General features: G+C 45.7%; 1 long non-coding RNA gene and 1 other non-coding gene across 2 annotated transcripts; one reads left to right on the forward strand and one right to left on the reverse strand.

Annotated features, from left to right (window-relative positions):
- Positions 1-736: 736 nt before the first annotated feature.
- On the reverse strand, positions 737-8,783 carry LOC111753438 (uncharacterized). The gene is made up of 3 exons (XR_010047216.1): positions 8,657-8,783; positions 7,095-7,214; positions 737-3,454 (listed from the first exon to the last, which is right to left on the reverse strand). It is a non-coding gene; the product is annotated as an uncharacterized LOC111753438 (long non-coding RNA).
- LOC111753521 (U6 spliceosomal RNA) lies at positions 5,009-5,113 on the forward strand. The gene has a single exon (XR_002788302.2). It is a non-coding gene; the product is annotated as a U6 spliceosomal RNA (small nuclear RNA).
- Positions 8,784-17,311: the final 8,528 nt, after the last annotated feature.

Below are 17,311 nucleotides of genomic sequence, written 5' to 3' on the forward strand. Positions count from 1 at the left end.
ATCATTGTGAGTTCTAGACCAGCCTGGGCTACAAAATTAGTTCAAGGCCAGACTGAACTGCATAGTGAGACTCTGTCTCAAAAAAACACCAAAAAAATAATTAATTAATTAGTTAGTTACAATATATTGTTTCAGGAAAAAAGAGAGCAACTTTGGGTCAAAAGAAAGGAACTATATACTTTAGTTAATAATAAATAATGGATCAGCCTGAACTACATAGTGAAACTCTGTCTTAAAAAGACAAAATAATAATAATAAACGTATCAGTATTGGTTCATTAGTTGTGACAAACATACCACAGTAACATAATGTATAAACAATCAGAGAAACTGGGTTTATGAGATCTCTCTGTACTATCTCAGTAACGTTTATGTCATTGTAAAACTATTCTAAAATTAAAAGCTTATTTTTGAAAAGCATACGCTTACATGCCAAGTTGGTAATGACAGAATTTCCACAACATGGGACTTCATTTTTTTGGCTTAAATCTGAAGTACTAATTAGATTAAATTAAGGCTCTTAATGAATTAGATAAATTAAATTAGAATAAATTTTCCTATATTTAGTCTGTTGGCCAAATGTCCTTGATTTCAGCTCTTAGTATGGATTTGTTCATGGAAATTTCTTAAAGGAGTAAACAGACAGAACTGGCATCACGGATCTGAAATACAACCACGGTTCTCGGATGTTCCTGCCTTTAAAGGTGGGTTGTAAAAGGCATGTGGCTAGGTCTCTCTCTCTTTCTTTCTCTCTCTCTCTCTCTCTCTCTCTCTCTCTCTCCTTCTCTCTCTCCCTCCATCTTTTCCTCCCTCTCTCCCCCCTCTCCTCACAGGGAAGCCAGCTTCCATCTGTAAGGACAGGTGAGCCTCTCTAAGGTCTGCGTGGTGAAGACCCCGCCTCCTGCCTGCAGCCCTGTCTGTGAGCGCACCCTCCTGGAAGCAGTCTCCAGTGAGTGAAGACTCCGGGTGACAAGCCCCCGCTGACATGACTACAGCCTCATCAGAGACTCAGAACTAGAGCCACCCAGTAAAGGCATTCTCAAATCCCTGCCCCACAGCAACTGCATGAATTGAGAGCTCTTTGCCCATACATTGGGGTAACGTCCTAGGCCACATAGACAACTCTGTAATCCACCAGCAACTTCACCTCCACTGCAGACAGTGCACCCTTGTAAGCCCCTAAGTACGTCCCCAAATGGGGCCACTGTAGACACTTCAGTCAGTGTATCTGGCTTCCTACTGCTGCTATAACAAATTACACAAATTTAGTGGCTTAAACAATACAGTTATCTTCACTTCTGGAGGGCAGAAAGAGAGCTGTGTGGGATGAAAATTGAGGTGCCCAGAGGGCGATTCCTCCTGGAGGCTCCACAAGAAACTACCTTGGTTTACGATCTTCATCCTCAAGCCAGAAATCACACATCTCTGACACTGGGTTAGTCAGTTTGCCACTGCTGTGACAAAACACCTGATGTAAATAACCCTAAAAGGTGCAAGGTTTCCTGATGAATGTTGGCTCAGTCCACGATGATTCCGTGCGCTGCGTTTAGGCCAGTGATAAGGCATAAACACCATGGCAGGAGGGTAAGGGAGGAAAGTTGTTCACCTTACAGCAGCCAAGAAGCAGGAGAGGGAATGAGCCAGAAAGAACAGGTCAGAGGCCAGATGCAGTCCCCCAGTCACACCACCATGACCAGTATCATCCGGTTAGACCCCACCTCCTAATGCGCCCCACAAACTATGAATTCTTTAATGGATTGATCTCTTGATGAAGTTGGAACCTTCATAATCAATTGCTTCCCAAAATTCCATCAGCTGGAACTAAACCTGGACCACATGGCCTTCGGGGGACATTCCCAATCCAAAGCACACTTCCATGTTGATCTGCAGCTCCCCCTCCTGCTTCTTCCACTTGCAAAGAAGCTCGCAATCGCAGCGGCCTCACCGGTCACGCAGGCCAAGCTCGCGTCTGGGTGGGTTGGCTTCACTGGCCTGCAGCCTCGGCGGCTCCGAGCTGTGGGGATTAAGATGCAGCGTCTCTGGGAGCCGTTATTCACCTGCCACTGTCAGCTGGTGAACCCCGTGCCCCTCCTCAGGAGAGGACTCTTTCAAATGCATAAAATAATTTACGTGTGATGATACTGGGAATGATTCCCACAGGATGCAGCTACCAAAGTGCTTTCAAAGCAAATCAGTACCAGTTCATAAGATCCCCTTTGAACGACTGACAAACACGCTCTAACTCTAAATGTATCCTTAATTTCAAGTGGAGATAAATATATAAATGATATTCTGAAGTCGCCTGCAATCAAGTGATATGAAAATCTGCAATTTCTCTTGGTGCCGTAGTCCCAAGTACCATGACCACTATGGTTCGTTGCCTACATCTACAATTAAAAAGAACGCTAATTTTTTGCTAGAGATTAGTGATTTTCCTAGGCAAAATCACTGCGAAGTAGGCATAAGACCTGTTGAAAATCCTGGTGGAATCAAGGCATTTACTTAATTTTTAAGAAAATAAGTAAATAAATAAATTTAAATAAAATAAAACAAATAAGTTAAAACAGAACTCAAATCCTCAGGAATTCCGCCCTTTTCAAGCCCATTCAAATCCTGCACCGGAGCTACACACCTACCATGCACGGAGAGTTGCGTATGCCCAATCAAGGCAAAGAAAACAACAAAAGTGATAGAAATAAAGATCCCAAGAATTTATAGAGAAAACTCTGCCCTGTGGCTTAAAAACGGACACATTTATGTTCCAAATCCACTGAAATCAAACCGCGGTGGGGCGGGGGTTCACGCGTCCGTGTACAAGGTTTCCAACGTGGCAACAGCGACATCTAGTGGGAACTCTGGGTAGCGCACCGGGCCGCGCCACAAACTGCCGAGAAGCAAAGGTCCAGCGCTGCCGCAGGCAGGTTTATGTCAGGGGCTGGCAGCCACCGTGGTCATCTCCCACCCAGGTCCACTCAGCAGCAAGCGAGGCTTCATCACGTCCCCCTCGGCAATTCTGGAGAATGAATGCCTCCCCAAGCTCGGAAAGCGGGTCCTGGAGAAGAGGCAAGCTGGGGGGGGGGGGGGCTGGCCAGGGGACCCTGGTGGCCGAAGCAGGGCCTTGGCACCGAGCTCCTGTAAGGACGAAGAACTGCCCTTCCCTGTCCTTTTCCCGACGTCCTGGTTGGGATGATTTTCACGATGGGAGCAGTGGTTTGAACATGCACGTGGCCAAGTTGAAGAGGACAGAGGCTGCCCGAGACTGGTTCTGCATTTGAGAAGAGCTGGGCGACAGGGTTTCGGTCACGCGACGTCTGTCCGAGGCCATGAGGTCACCGCTCACTCAGATCCGAGCACGACGCCTCGTGCATGCTCATTGAAATGCCATGCTGCACCCCGAGACGTGCAGCATCACCAGGAGTCAGTTCAGAACAGAAGTTTACTAAATGAATAGCGACCTACGCGGGAGAAGAGGAAGAGGAGACGGGTCAACTGCGGTGAATGAATATATGAAAAAATGTTCAACCCCATTGAACATTGGAGAAATGCAAATTCAAACAACACTGAGATTCCATCTCACCCCAGAAACAAGGGCTATCATCAGGAAATCAACCAATAACGAAGGGGTTATGGGGAAAAAGGAACACTTTTCCCCTTTTAGTAATAGTGCAGACTGGTGCAAGCACTGTGGAAATCAGTGTGGAGATTCCTCAGTAAACTACTATTAGATATTCCATTGAACCCAGCTATTCCCCTCCTTTGGTTATCTCCCCAAATGAATTTAAAACATCACACCACAGTGATATATGTGCACCCATGCTTATAGCAGCACAATTTGTAATACCCAGATCTTGGAAACAACCTAAGTGTCCATCAGCTAAGGAATGGATAAAAAAGATGTGGTATTTTTATACAATGGAGTACTATTCAGCCATAAACAGTGATAAATTCGAGGCTTTTATAAGTAAATAGATGCAACTTGAGACCATACTCATAAGTGAAATAAATCAGACTTGCATGTGTAAGCATGTGTATCACTAATGTAAGAAACTGAGTCAATAAGATCCAAAAGTTACAATAGATACAGTAAAAGGGAAAGAAATTGCTCAAAGGGAAATTATATTGTTTGATCAATTTTGGATGCCTGTATCTAGTAACCTGAGCAACTATTTTAAAGATAACAATATGCAGTATAACAACCATTGTTAAATTCCTGTCATCTTGGTTTAAAATCCTGTATCACTATTGTTTTTTGTTGTTGTTTGTTTGCTTCTTGATTTTTCTGGGATTTTTTTTTTCTCTTTAAAATAAAGTTAAAAAATAAAAAGTTTGTGTCCCAGAAACATAATCCCCAAATGCATGTATGAATGGTCCTTGGCTATGTAACCTTTGGGAGATAGATTTTGACTGGATAAAGTCATCAGACAAGGGTCCCCCACCCCACCCCCATGTGACACCAGTGATATTCTCAGAGCAGGCAGAGACATCGGAGCCCAGCCGGCCTGCAGTCTCCAAAGTGCTGGCCTCACCTGCAACAGCACAGCAACAGGCCTCAGACTTCCCAGCCTCCGCAACTGTGAGCTGAGTAATTATCTATTCTATCTAATTTATGTAATCTCCGGTATTTAACTAGAGCAACAGAAAATGGACAGAAGCAATGCTCTCATTAGCCAGGGCCTTAGGAATCCTGATCACATATCTTTAAAATCCCTCAGGCCAGGCATTTTGGCACATGCCTGTGATCCCAGCACTCAGAAGGCTGAGGCAGGACAATCACCATAAGTTTGAAGCCAGCCTGGGTTGTATAATGAGTTCGAGGCCAGCCTGAACTACATAGCCTCAGCCGGACCTTGTCTCAAAAATAAATAAAAAATAAACAGAATCACTTAGCAAATAGCATGGTGACTCTGGGTAGTGAATAAATATTTATTGACATAAAATATTTAAGGGAATAGAAAAATGTTTACATCCATCCTTCAAATAGTAAAAGTTGTTTACGAAACAGTACACCCGTGCTCGCTTCTGCCGCACATATACTAAAATTGGAACATACAGAGAAGATGAGCATGGCCCCTGCGCAAGGATGACACGCCAATTCGGAAGCGTTCCATATTTTTTTAATATCCGGCTGTCTTGTTGTAAAGTGCTGTGTTGTTTACATTGTTCTGTTCTGATTTGCATTGTTCTGTCCTCTTTTGTTTTATTCTCCTTAAAATAAAAAAATTTAAAAATAAAGTTCTTAAATAAAAAAGATATTTGTAAAATATATAAAGTAATTTTGCCTTAGTGAAATTTTCAGGTTGTGAAAAGAAAAATTTCACATGTCAGAGAATTATCAAAAAACAAATACCATTTTTCCAATATGATGTTTATTCTCTTTTCATTTAAATAAAAAATAAACTCAAAACAGTATACCCATGAAACCCCAAACTTATCAAAAATATTTTAAATAATTTAATTTAAATAAAAACATTCTAATTCCTACATATGGACAGGAAACACTTGCTTTAAGAATTTATATGAAAATATTAGCAGCTATATTGCTATCAAAATATTAAAGGTATTTTCAGGTTGTGGGTGATGAACACCTTGTTTTTGTGTGTCTGGCGTTTTAATTGGGAGGATCCAGAGACTCAAAAGCTGGCAGTGGTGGCATGCAGGGCTCTCCCACCTTCATCCTACCTGCTGCCCTTCAGAGCTGGCAGGTCCCAGGGCTCCCCTCTGTGGGAAGTGTGGTCAGAGCCAGAGGCTATCCTTATTAACAGCCTCAGTCCCTTTTCCACTGCTATCACACAATACCAGAGACTGGTAGCTTATAGAGGAAGGAAGTTTACGTCCTCTTACACAGGATGTCTGTGTCTAGTGAGAGCCCTGTGCTGCCTCCTAACATAGCAGAAGCTGGGCAGGAAGAGAAGGCACACACTGGGAGAAAGGAGCCAGACTCCCCCAGACAGCCATTCCTGAGGGTCCCTTCATGAGGACTCTGCCCCCAGGACCCGCCCTCTGCCACAAGGCCTTGCCTCCTACTGTGGTTTGTGCTTGCATGGCCCCCTCTAATCTCATGCAGTCTGACCCTGGCTGAATCTAGTGTGTGTGATTGGTTTGTTGTCCAGACCTGGGGTTGGTGGTGTGAGTGCTGTGCCCACCCAGGGGTGGAGCCAGCATGCAATGCAAGGACAGGAAGGAGGAGTGCTTCACCTCTTTTGTCCTTTTTGCTCTTGTTGTTTACCACTGCCATGAAAGCTGCCCCTCAGCCACACCACTCTGCCTTGGAGCCAGCTGAGTATGGACTAAAACCTCCACAAGCTGTAAGAAATAAACCTTCCCTTCCTTCATGTCAGGCATCAGGTATTTTGTCTCAGCAGCAAGAAAAAAGTAACCCAACACCTCCCAACACTGCCACAGGGAAGAATTAAGGCACCAAGCCCCAAGTTTCTGGGAAACACCATGAAGCACAGCAGCCCTTTCGGTGGGCACCTATAACTCTTGGCTGCTAGCAGAAGATGCCATCTACCAGGGCTTCACAGTCTTCGAGTTGCTTCCTGTCTTAGTTACTTTTTACTCATCGCTGAGACAAAATACCTGAAGCCCAAAGTTGGGAAAGGAAAGGTTTATTTCTTACAGTTTTTGGAGGTTTCAGTCCACACTCAGTTGGCTCCAAGACAGGCAGGCATGGCTGGACTGCCATTCATGGCGGCTGCAAACAGCAAGCTCAAACCAGCAAAGAGAAAGACACAACTTCTTCCTGCCTTTACATCACATCCTGGCTCCACCCTTATGTGGGCGGAGCACTGACCCAATCAACCCAAGCACTAGACAATGAACCATCACAAATGAACAATGCAAACTCATGAGTCTTGGGGGACACAAACATACCATGACACTTCCCCTCAGCATCTCTCAGTATGGATTGGCAGAGGGGAATGAGAGCAGCCTGGGTTTCATGGAGGACTTTCCCAAAAAGAGGTGGGAGAATCCAGTGGTCCTCTGAGGATGGAGGGTGAGTTTTCATGTTGGGTGTATTAGTCAGTTCTTCCTCACTGTGACAAAACATCTGACAAAAGCATCTTAAAGGTGGAAAGATTTATTTTGGCTCACAGTTTCAGAGGCTTCAGTCCACAGTCCACTGCTTTCAGGCACGTGGGGAGGCAAAAGCATCATGGCGGAAGGCAGTGATGGAGGAAAGCTGCCATGTCATGGTGGCCAGGAAGCAGAGAGCTGGAAAGAGCCAGAGAGGAAGATTTCAGGGGCAAATATGGCCCCAAGGTCATGAGCCTCGGATATAGTCCCTTCAACTGGGCCTTGTCTCCATCCCCTCCCAATAACGCCATCAAAGTATTAATCCACTACTGAAGTTAGTGCCCTCATGAGACGTTCACTTCCTGAGAGTCCATCAGCAACCAGGATTCAATGCAATGAGCCTCGAGGGGGCCGTGCTAGGTGCAGCCCTAACACAGGGCCTGCGCACAAGGCCTTATATGTCTTCTACCACCAAGATGCATCCTATAGTACAATCAAATATATTTGAAAGTACATTTATTCACCAAAAGCTTTTAAACATATCCTAAAAATATACTGCAAAAAGTTGTTGATGGTCTCAGTGCTGCCCAACTTGCTGGTGTTCAGAATATCCCTTCCCAGTATTTGTTTCCAAAATACTGTATACTATCCTTGGATTCGTATTTCTATCATGGTCTTCAAGAGTCAGCCAACTTTGAATGTCTTTTCTTTTTCATAAGCACTGAGGATTGAACCTGGGGTCTCTACACTACACTAGTTGCTTTGTTTTGTTTTGTTCTGTGTTTTGAGACAAGGTCTTGCTATAATAGCTAAATTGATCAGGTTGACTTGAATTTGGGATCCTCCTGCCTCAGTTTACCGTAGTGCTGAGATTCCAGGTGTGCACCACCATACCCAGCTTATTATGGATTCTTTTTAATTTTATTTTAAAGATAATAAAATCCAACAAGCTGGGTGTGGTGCTGCACCTCTGTAACCCCAGAACTCTGGAGGCTGAGGAAAGAGGATCACTGCAAATTTGAGATCAGCCTGCGCTACAAAGTGAGCTCAAGGCCAGCCTAAACTACACAGCAAGACCCTGTCTCAAAAAGACAAAAAATAACATAAAATCCAACAAAACAAAACAGAACAAAGTCAATCAAAACAAAGCAGCAAAATTGGCACAGAACTTCAAAGAAAAATATTAGGAAAACAACAGTATCTACCGTAGTATATCTTGGTTATCTTCACAATAGTTGTCCATTCCATCAGATATAGCAAAATCAAACCAAAGCAAAACAAAATAAACCAATCAAAACAGAACACTGAATAAAGCAAAACAATCCATTAGAACAAAACAGTGAGAACAATATTGGAATTCAAAGACAGACAGAAGTAAATCCCCATATTTGCTATACCACATACTGTCATCCTCTCAATAGATGCTGAGACTGCCAGCCCCAGGCCTACAAGATCAACCAAACAATACAAGCATTTAGTTGCTTTTTGTACCTCAGTTGCTATCAACTCAGCCGGTCCCCCAAGCCAACCGGTTGTTTTGGGGTCAGGCATTGTGGTTGATTCTCAGCCCGTGTGCAGGCAGGCTCACTAGAGGCGCTGACTTTTCTCTTTGCAGACCCCGCATGGCTTGTGTGGCTTACCAGAAAGGCTGGCTCCCTGTTCAGCTCCTCCAGGTCCCAGCATGGCCAGTCTACTCTGGATTCTTTAGTGTGCACATCCTCTTCATTTTCTAGGTCGATTGCCAAATTCCACTGTAGCTGAAATAGAGCAGCTATAAGAATGTATAAGAATATTACTGAAAGTCGTATTAATTTCTCTTTAAAATGTTTTTAGACAATTCAGTGAGCCAAAATTTAAGAAATTACAAGTGAGTCCAAGCCCTCATCATTTAGCAAGCATGTTGAGTACCTACTAGGGGACAGACCCTGGGGATAACTGATGAATTGGAACGTACATTCTTGGCCAAGTGTGGTAGTGCACACCTGTCATCCCAGGACTCAAGAGGCTGAGGCAGGAGGATCACCGTGAGTTTGAGGCCAGCCTGGGCTACACAGCAGGACCTTGTCTCAAATAAATAAATAATAAACAAACAAACACTCTTGCTATCCCCACCCCAGGAGCTTGGAATGAGGTAGAGGTAACTCCCACCTTCCTCTGGAAGATGTTCCTTTTTCCTTCAATACAGCCATCCTTCTATGCTAAATAATTCATAAATTTTACAGAATTAAAGCTTTCCAAGCATACTGCAGAGGGATCTTGGAGGAGGGTGGTATTTGTTGAAGGTCTGCTTTTCACACGCATCACAAAATCTGTGATGCCAAAGACTATATCTTCTCATTTATAATTTTATCTCCAGCACTGAAATCAGTTATCTGTCACTTAGAAGGCATTCGACAAATCTTGACTGAACCTAGGAAATACTGCCTGGTAAGAGGTAGGTGCTCATTTGTGGGTGGTTAAATAAATGAACAGCCAGGATAGCAGTTAGCGGATAAGGGTAGCGATGGGTTAGTAGTGAATGGGTGGGTGTAAGGTGGGCAGATCAAGGGGTGAGTAGACAGCGGGTGGATGGATGGTTGGATGCATGGGTGGGGTGGCTGATGAGTGGGAGTCTGAATGGGTAGTAGGATGAGTGAACAGGAGGATAATTAGATGAATGACTGGACTGATACATGAGTAGACAGATGATTTAAATGATGGAACCCTCAGTGTGAAGACCTGGGTCCTTGTCAAACTTCAGTCTGTAAAGAAATTTGAGTTTGCTCCAATCGGGAGGAATCTCAGAAACCCGAATGGAGTTTGAATGTGTTCATACCACAGTGTGGGGCATACTGGAGGGGTTTAACAGATCTCTGAACACGTGTGTGAATGAAATAAAATGAATTGATGGGTAGAAGTGGGCTGAGCCATGGAACTTCTTTCTTGATCTTTTACTCTTTTATAATCCATTTTCTTAATTATGAGTAAGGCTAAGGAGAAAAAAGGGGACCACTGAGGCAGAGCATATATCCTCAAAAGCACACTATCATGGAAACCTCTCTCTCTCTCTCTCTCTCTCTCTCTCTCTCTCTCTCTCTCTCTCGTGCACACACACACACACACACACACACACACACACACACACGCCCAGTTCTCAGACATGAGCTGACCCAGACTGCCCTTCCCAGGCTGGCAAACTTGCTCCAGCTGTCCTGCATGTCACCACCTCAACATTCATCTCTGCATCTTTCTCCAAGAACAGCCCTACCTCTCTGTCGTGGCAGTGATACACATCCCAGGACTGACCCTTGACAGCCACAGAAACCCGCCCACCTGTCTCAGAGTGGGACGACCCCACAGGCCGGTGCTGGACCTCACATAGTCCTGCCTCTCCTTGGTTCCTTCCCCTGCCTGACTTGCTGTTCCTATTCTTTTCTTTCTGAAATCCCCCCACTGCTAAAAAGAAAGTCATGGGCACATAACAGGAGGAGCATGACAAGGGAATATATCTACCACATTGGCTGAGAGTAGTCCTGGTTCTTCTTTATGCACAGGCTTTATTTTATGAAATCTATGCAAGACGAAAAGGATCTAAGAGTCAGAAGGCAAAGGGGCACCATAATAAATGGGAAGGTTTAAGTAGCTGGAAAGGAACCAGAAAATGCTTCCAACTCACAGAGCACCCACCTCCCCCATTGCACTTCCGGTCACTGGGGGCTTGGGTGAAAGAGTAGCCATACAGCAGGGAGTAGGCTGCACAGCCCAGAATGGCTATCCTGTGTCGTGCGACCCTAGCAGCACACATGAGCTGATGCCAGGAGCATCTCTTGATCTCGCTGTCTTCAGCCACTCTCTCCAGACTTGGCAAGAACATCTCTCTGTCTTCTGGAAAGTCACCCGCTCCTCCAGATGTGTTCTCATGGCTGGGCACATGACCTAAGCTGAGTGTGCTCATGAGCTTCCCAGACCTGGGCAAAGCAGCTCAAAGGAGAAGAGATGGCTCTTGGGCTCTTGGTTTCAGAGCCTTCAGCCCATGGTTGCCGGGCTGCATTGTGTCCACGTCTGTGAAGAGCCAGGGCATCAAAGCAAGGACGGGGCCAAGGGAAGCCGCTCACCTCATGGTGGTCGGGAAGCAGACAGAAAAGGGACCACGGTCCCACTACACCTTTGATGACACATCTGCAGTGACCACTTCCTCCGGCTGGGCCCACTGCTTCCCAATAGTGTCACCAGCTGAGGACCTGGACTCTTTGAGGGACTTTCCAGACCTAACCGTGTCACTGGGCCACTCAGATGTTTGGTCCTGGGAATGTAAATCTGGAGTACAGAGATCATTTTTTTATGGCCTAGTGACAATCTAACAGAGTCCCACCTGTTACTTTAAGTCCCCACTGGTGCTTAAAGTAACAGAAACCTATTGTCTCACAATTCTGAAGGCTAGAACTCTAAAATCAAGGTATTGTCAGGGCCATGCTCCTCCTAGAACCTGTAAGGGAGACTCCTTTTGCTTTTGACAGAATGTGAATGCCCCTACCCCAAATTTATATTGAAATCTAATCCCTAAGTGAGGATATTTGGAAGTAGAATCACTGTGAAGGATGTTTAATGTGCTGGGCAGTTTTTCCATTTCTGAGCTGCAATCCCCAACACCCACAAATGAAGGAAAGGTTAGGGTTGTCTCACGGTTTCAGGAGATTCAGTCCACAGTCAGATGCTCCAAGGGAGGAGCACCACGGCAGAGGAGTGTGGTGGAACAAAACTGCTTAGTTTGTGGGTGGCAGGGAGCAGGGGAGGGTAATGGTACTAGCCAGGAAGGGATGAGGGATCAGACACAAGACCCAAAATCACACCTTCATGACTGCCCTGACACACCAGACCCACCCACCTCCATGACCCACCCAGACATACTCACCTCCATGTCACTTAATTAATGCCCTTGGTGGCTCTGAAGCCAAGCAAGTGGACAATCCAGTGTAACTGTCATGTTTACTCCCTAGGACAGAGCCCTTTAAATGGCATTAGTGTGCTCATATGAGGAGTCCAGAGACCTAGCTTGTTACCATGTGAAAATACAGCCAAAAGGCAGCAGCTTGAACTCAGAAAACAGACCCCACCAGAACTCAGTCACGCTGGCTCCCTCTACTTTCCAGCCTCTAGAACCATGAGAAATAAATTTCTGTTTTTAAGCCATCTCATTTATACTTTTAATAGCAGCCCAAGTTGGATAAGATACCTTCCTTGTCGCTTGGGATCTGCTGACAATTCTTGGAATTTTGGGGTGTGAATGTATTACTCTAATATCTGCCTCTGTTATCTGAAGGCCAGCTTCTCCCTGAATGTCTGTCTCTTCTCCTAAGAACATCAAGGCCAGTCATGGTGGCACACACCTGTAATCCCAGCACTCAAGAGGCTCAGGAAGGAGGATCACTGTGAACTCAAATCCAGCCTGAACTACACAGCAAAATCCTGTCTAAAAATAAAAAAAATCAATCTCCTGGGCATGGGGATGCATGCCTGTAATCCCATTGTAATCCCAGCACTCAGGAAAAAAAAAATCAATCCTAATGTACTGTAGCTTCCCTACCTAGTATACCTCCCTTGAACAACTTGATTACATTGACAAAGACCTAATTTTCTTTTTCTTTTTCTTTTCCTTTTTTTTTTTTTTTTTTTTTTGGTACCGGGGATCAAACTTGTGACCTTGCATTTGCCAGGCAGCCGCTTGTGCCTCTGAGCTAAATCCCCAGCCCCCAATTTTCAAATAGGAACACATTCACAGGCACTGGGGGTAAGAACTTCAGTCTACTGTCTTTTAGGGGACAACTGAACAGAGTTCTCCAAACACAGCTCCTTCATCTTTAGCCACCCACCACTTGCAACAACAAAACAGAAAAGTGGGAGAAGTTGGGAGCCATTCAAGATAAAAATTAACTCCTCCCGCAGGCCGGCCAGCAGGTTCCCAAAAAACCACAAAAACTGCCAGGGAAGAACCACAAACACAAATGACTCCCGGCCCCAAACATCAGGCCCTTAGGTTGCCATACACCCAGATTACCAGGCAACACAGTGTCACGTGACATTAAGTTGCTAAATATGTAAATAAACACTCTACAGTGAGAGGGCAATTCCTTTCCTCTCATCTGGAGAAAGGGCTCCACCTGACCCCAGCTTTCATCTTTTCTTTATTTCCTCATCCTCTCTCCATCCATCTCCCCCAAAATCTCAAGAGCAAACAGGAAGCCTGGAACCATTCACTGCAAGGAAGATGCCTGAAGGCATTCTGCAGATCCCTGCTGGACCTGGAGCCTGTGCTCTCTAAATCTCCATAGGAGATGCTCCTCCTTCTGCGTCCACACAGCCACCCCACATGTCTCCCACTCTGCATCACTGCCCTCTTGAAACTGAGTCGGTTTATGTTACCAACAACTGTGCTATTTTTAACATGTTGACCCAGTCCTCCAAAACAAGGGTATGCACAAGTCACCCACTGCGACTCCATCACCTCTCCCATTTCCCTTCTCCATCAGCCTCCACGGGGACCATGGCACAAAGAGGCCCAAGGACTCCTTTGTCTTCGTAGATGAAAACAAAACAGGCTTTCTGGTCACCTTTTGTCCAGTGAGGGCACCAAATTCCCTCAATAGCTTAGTCCAAAGAGCTTCGCAGGTTCCCTTATTAGACTGTGGAATCTTTGCCCCAAAGTTATCATGCAGTTACCATGAGTCTTGTAGAGAGGAAAGGAACATGAAAGCCAAACATGGACTGCAGCGCGCTGTACAAGAGGCAGGGCCCTGTCTCTAACCAGGAGACAAAGAGTAAACCTGGGATCAAATGGCCCTTTCGGTTTACAATCAACCCCTCAGGTTGGCACAGTTCCCTGGTAAACACAGCTACGACCTTAAGTCGCTTTCTATGTGTTTTAACCTACTCCATTGTAGTCTCCTTCACCCTTGCAAGTTCTACAGAGGTGAGGACCTGATTTCACGCCCTGCTGCACCCACAGCTGTGTGAAGGACCGGAGGGGCAAGGGTTAAATGAGTGCTCGGAACATCAGCTCCAAACTAGCGGCACAGCTAACGCTGGGGAACAGTTACTTAGCCTGAGTGTTCACTCCCTCATTGTTAACCCCAGCATGATAAGCTCTACCCAGATAGACTATTCCAGGAGTCAAGAGGAACTGAGCTTAATTATTCAAAATACCGTCTGCAGCCTGGGAGCACGGGTTCCGCGCAGATGCTCAGCTCCTAACCCAGGCCTGCTGAGCAGAACCTGCACTGTGACAGACCAAGCCTGGAGCAGAGGAATGGGGAAGTGTGAACTGGACAATGGTAAACACATTCATTGGCACTGTTATATTTTCAGTTGTTTGCCATACAGCACACTCAGTCTCCTTTATGAGTCCAAAGGAGGGTTCCACAAGCCTGTCAGAGACTTAGGAAAACCCAAATATTTGATCGAAGATAGTGCCTGAGGCAATAAACAATAACCCCAAACGACCTCTGACTTGCTGAAGAGGCTATTAAAGGGTACAATCTGCTAAGTAATTAGGCAAACATGCCAAAACTCTTGAAATGCACATAATCTTTGGCCAATTTCATAAGAATCTGTCAAAGGAAGCTGGGTGTGGTGGCCTGTAATCCCAGCACTGGGGAAGCTGAGACTGGAGGATCGTCAAGAGTTCTAAACCAGCCTTGGCTACAGTGAGCTCAAGGCCAGCCTGAACTGCACAGCGAGACCTTGTCTCAAAAAGACAAAAAAAAAGAATCTGTCATAAGGAAGTATGAAACACACACACAAAGATTTAGCCAGGTGTGGCAGCACACACCTATAAGCCCAGCACTTGGGAGGCTGAGGCAGGAGGATTGTAGTAAGTTCAAGGTCTGCCTGAACTGTAAACACTGCGAGACTCTGTCTCAAAATTTAAAAAAAAAAAAAAAAACTTTTAAAAGACATAGTGTGATAGCTCGGACCCCGGAATAAAATCCAAGGAAGCAAGAAATTAAAATTTAGGGAGCAAAGGCTTTATTTTAGGCCAGGCCTGGCGACGCAGCCTCCGGGAGCCAATATGGAAGACTGCGTGCCTTTCAGCTAAAGTTTTGGGTTTTTAAAGCCGAAAAACCACAGGAATGTTGCGAACTTTGACAGAGTTTGATAGCACCTGGATTCTTGGTATTTCCTATAACTTTCTTGTAGTTAAACGTTCCTTAAGAAATAGCACATTTTATTACAGATAGGCGGAAGGGGTGGGGGGATTACAAGGAGCTGAAACTTAAGTCTTTACTGGAAATGGAATTTTAATCTCTATTGAAACGGCAGTACAGAACAGGAAGGAGGCACATTGGTTAGAAGTTCAAGGTCAGTCAGGCTACAAACTGAGTTCAAGGCCAGCCTAAACTGCATAAGGACTGTTATGTATCTGTTTCAAAAAGATAAAAAGAAGAAAAGAAAGAAAGAGAAAGGGAGAAGAGAGAGAAAAAAAAACAAAGTTCAATAAGGAGAAATTCAAATGGTCTCTTTACCATTTAGTCCGTGGATGACCTATGCAAATGGCTTACACTAATTCAGTTTCCTGAGCTCTGTGAAATCATGTTCTCTTAACCTATGAAGGTAAAATGGGACAATGAGCCCGAAGAACTAGGCTCTGTATGGGGACACAGGGAGAGTTCCCCAAATGCTAACTGCCGCCCACAGCCTGCCTGGGTGACTCAGGACACTGCGGGTTTGAACTCAGGCCCCCAGTAGTTACAGACCGGAAGTAACTGTGCTATCCTCAGTTCCTGCCGACAGTCCAGGCCCCCTGTCCCCATCCACACTCTGGGAACCACCTCCTCCCCAGAACAGTGATGCCAGAGGGTTAGATTCAGACCCAAAGTGGGCTCAGAAGAAGAGACACAGAAGTAAGTGCTTAGATAAGACACAGAGACTCAGGGTCCAGTGAGAACTGGGGTGCACAGGCCCCTTCAGGAAGGCCCCATCTTTGAAAAATTCGTCTTGGAAGATTTATGTGGCTGGGGGCAGGGTCAGCAGCTCACCTTTGTGATCTATCGGTTGTTCTGAACACCACAAGCACCCGGGAGTGTAGGTTCTGCCAGTGACTGCCAGAACAGTGATGTCATCTAATGTTTCCCTCTAGAAGTTCCTTATACCAGCTTGGGCTTAAAGAAAGTGGTCATTTGCTTTTGCAGCCCAAATGGGGGGCCTCTCCATCAGGCTGGAGCTCTGGCTGCAGCAGAGAGAGCTTTTCCACCCCACTCCCACACACATTCCGCCTGCACCACAACTCCACCCCTCATCCCCACACGCGGCTCAGGAGACTCTCTCCTGACTCCTGCTCTCTCGTTGGCTCTGGTCTGGGTGCTCCTCCCTGTCAGGGATCTGCTGAAGGATGCAGTGAGTTAGCAGCAGACACCCACATTCTGAGTACTTGACGCCATTTGTCTCAGTACTGTTGCCAGGCACTCTGGCCATGCACTCAGGTGCCTCTGCTCTTTCTATGCCCTTTGTTCTTTGATGATCAAATCAAAGAAGGCCATTTATTTAAGGGAAAAGGGAAAAAGGATTTATTCAAAGCTACCTCTGATCTGTTTGCCTCAGATTACAGTTCACTACGGAAGGTGTGCTGGGCTCTTGGATGGCAACAGAAGAGGGGAGGAGGATACAAGAGGCCGTGCCCATCTACTCTGGCTGGCTTTGCCGCTCCCAGCCATCTCCCATTCCCCCCTTCCCTGCAGAAACAGAGACTGGACCCGGGTCTCCGAGTGTCAGCATCTCCATGTTCTGTCCATTTATCTGGGCTGAGGTGATGTAGGATACCTGTTACACCCTGGGCCTGAGAAATTTGGAGAATCTGCTTGTCTCCAATGGAGGAAAAAAATCTACTCTCGGAATTCTGGCTGCAGCTCTACAGCCGCCCCCAGCTTCAGCCTGCACCTGAAATCATTGTATGTGAGAACATCCCACCATTGCACAAGTCATCAGCTGTCCCACTTGCAAGTGAATGTCCCCTCCTGATCTGAAGCCCTGCCTGTTGTTGACCTCGATTGCAGGGACCAAATTCTGTTGGGAACAAAACAACAGGATCCACTGTGGCTAGGTTAGGCAGCAAATTAAGTAAGCAAAAAAAAACATGCTAATGCTCGCAGAGTCTTGAGAGAAACAAGAGAAGAAGCCTGGGAGCTAAAATTCAATAACCACCTTGGATACAGAGCGAGAGAACTGACCTGAGGGAGGAGTCTCCGTTGCTGCATCAGACTGTGTCTTTACTGTATGTCAGTGCCACCACCCAACACTGACCGCTCCTCTGCTTCAGAACTGCA

The sequence above is a fragment of the Cavia porcellus genome, unplaced genomic scaffold (genome assembly GCF_034190915.1).
Source record: "Cavia porcellus strain 051 isolate PalLab524CR breed Dunkin Hartley unplaced genomic scaffold, mCavPor4.1 scaffold_5, whole genome shotgun sequence".
Taxonomy (NCBI): domain Eukaryota; kingdom Metazoa; phylum Chordata; class Mammalia; order Rodentia; family Caviidae; genus Cavia; species Cavia porcellus.